This window comes from Sorex fumeus, unplaced genomic scaffold (genome assembly GCF_029834395.1).
Source record: "Sorex fumeus unplaced genomic scaffold, SorFum_2.1 ptg000018l, whole genome shotgun sequence".
NCBI classification, from domain to species: domain Eukaryota; kingdom Metazoa; phylum Chordata; class Mammalia; order Eulipotyphla; family Soricidae; genus Sorex; species Sorex fumeus.
In genome coordinates this window covers 15,664,266-15,666,590 of record NW_026606075.1, presented here as the reverse complement: position 1 = coordinate 15,666,590, position 2,325 = coordinate 15,664,266, and the positions used below count along the sequence as shown (strand labels likewise).

The following is a 2,325-nucleotide window of genomic DNA, read 5'->3' as shown; positions in this document are numbered from 1 at the left end:
TGTCCAGCCCAACTGATTTTCGATGCATTGGAAAATGAGACAGCATCCCTGATTCTTGATTATCAATGGAGATCAGAACTCCAGGTTCCTTCTCTTACTTGAGTGAAACGTGATTATTCAAGCATAGCTCTTTCAATTACTCTTTGGGAGACCCAAATAGCGTTCTCATCCTGTTTTCATTAGGACCAGTTCCTGAGGCGTATGTTAATGATGTAGAAACGGTGGAGTCGAAGAGATGTGCCCAGAGCCAGCAGTTTTTTGTACTCTTAACAACTTCTTCGATGCTCTCGAAGGCATTCCACACCACTCTCTTCCTCCTGTGAAGCTCAGGTGCCAGGTCATTTGTCATGTTGAGTTCTCGATCTAGGTACACATAAATGCTGCATTTGGAGATGTTCGTTCCATTGAGAGCTAATGGAATGTCAGGAACGAGTCCATATCTCATGAACATTGTCTTCGTGAGATGCAGCTGTAGTCCAACCCTTCCCAACTTTTTCACGGTCAAAGTTGGCCAGCATTTGTGCCGCTTGGCTAATGTTTCATGTTATTAGAACGATATCATCAGCAAAGCGGAGGTGGTGTACTTGCCGACCATCTATCTTCACTCACATTCCTTACCATTCCAGTCATCGCATGACGTTCTTGAGGGTGGCACTGAAGAGTTTCGGTGAAATGGTATCACCATGCTGAACCCCTCTCTGGACGTCGATGATCACTTCCTTGTAGAATGGTGAGATCCTGGTAGTCAATCCGTAATACAGCTCATTGGAGGATCCTGTTGTATTGAGTTTGAACACCCTGTTTGTCTAGGGCTTCGATGACTGTTCAGTCTCAACAGAATGAAAGGCCTTCTTTAAATCAATGAACTTTAGTGCTCGCTTCGGCAGAACATATACTAAACCTGGAAAGATACAGAGAAGATTATCATGGCCCCTGCGCAAGGATGACACACAAAATCATGAAGCATTCCATAGTTTTAAATGAATGCTTCACCAAGAATACTCTATCCTGCTAAACTCTCAATCAAACTCGAAGGAACAGTACACAATTTTCTGGATAAACAACAGCTCAGTAACATCGTAGACTCAAAACCAAACCTAAAAGAAGGGATATATTGGCTATTATAAGATAATACGAACTCTACAAGTGAAACAAACCCTTACAGAAAGATGACACAAAACCCCATAAGCAATAATCTTTCTCAACATCAATGGTTCAAACTCACCAATTAAGAGACACAGAGTGGCAAAATAGATTCAGAGACAGAACCCAAAATTCTGCTGCCTACAAGTAACTCCTCTGAACAGTCATAGCAAACACAGACTCAAAGTTAAAGGATGGAAAACAATCCTGCAAGCAAAAAGCTCCCTCAAAAAAGCTGGGGTGGCCATAATAGTATCTAAAAACATAAATTTCAGGTTGAAAAAGATTAGCAGTGATAGTGAAGGCCATTTTCTATTTATCAAGGGATACATACCATAGGAAGAAATCACACTCTTAAATGTATGCACACCTAATGAGGGAACAGCTAAAGGTAAAGGTAAAGGCCCTCCCGTTGATCGTCGATTTGCTCGAGCGGGCCCAGTAACGTCTCCATTGGAGACTTTGTTGTTACTGTGTCTGGCATATCGAATACTCTCGGTAGCTTGCCGGGCTCTCCGAGAGGGGCGGAGGAATCGAACTCGGGTCGGCCATGTTGGCCGCTTGTAAGGCGAACGCCCTACCCGCTGTGCTTTACACCCCAAAAAGAAAGAATACACATTCTTTGAGGTCTTCCTTTATCACTTCTCTGCACTGCTTTGCAATCTTGGACATTAGCTTGTGGTTGTGTGAGGCTCACGCCAAGCCACAGTGGCAAATGAGCTCTAGGGTTTCTGAAGACAGTCGTCTTTTTGTGGCTTTCTCTCTCTCAGTGTTCCTCACACAATCATGGAGATGCTGAACCACTTGATCATATTCTTCGTGGATATTGTGAACAACATCTTCCCATATTGCTGCAATAGTGCCAAAGAGCTCCCAGTTGGTGGTTGTTCTGGGTGTTCTCTTCTTAACCTTTGCAGCTCTTTCTCCCCACTCTGTGAAGAAGAATTTTTCACGAAGGAGATGGTCCGATTCCAATTGGAATTTTGGGACAACTGCGACATCGGTCAGGCAAAAACTGTTGATTCAATATGATGTGGTCAATTTCGTTGTGGAACTGTCCACCGTGAGACTCCCATGTCCAGTGTTTAGATTTGGCCTTCTGGAACTGTGAGTTACCATGGATGGTCTTGGTCAACATGAACTCAGTCTCTCACACTGTCTGTTCCATTCTAGGCCATGGGT

The 2,325-nt window shown here is 43.7% G+C and overlaps 1 non-coding gene across 1 annotated transcript; it reads left to right on the top strand.

Moving 5' to 3' along the window:
* The first annotated feature begins 871 nt into the window (after positions 1–871).
* Positions 872–978, top strand: LOC130021917 (U6 spliceosomal RNA). The gene has a single exon (XR_008792247.1). It is a non-coding gene; the product is annotated as a U6 spliceosomal RNA (small nuclear RNA).
* The last annotated feature ends 1,347 nt before the right edge of the window (positions 979–2,325 follow it).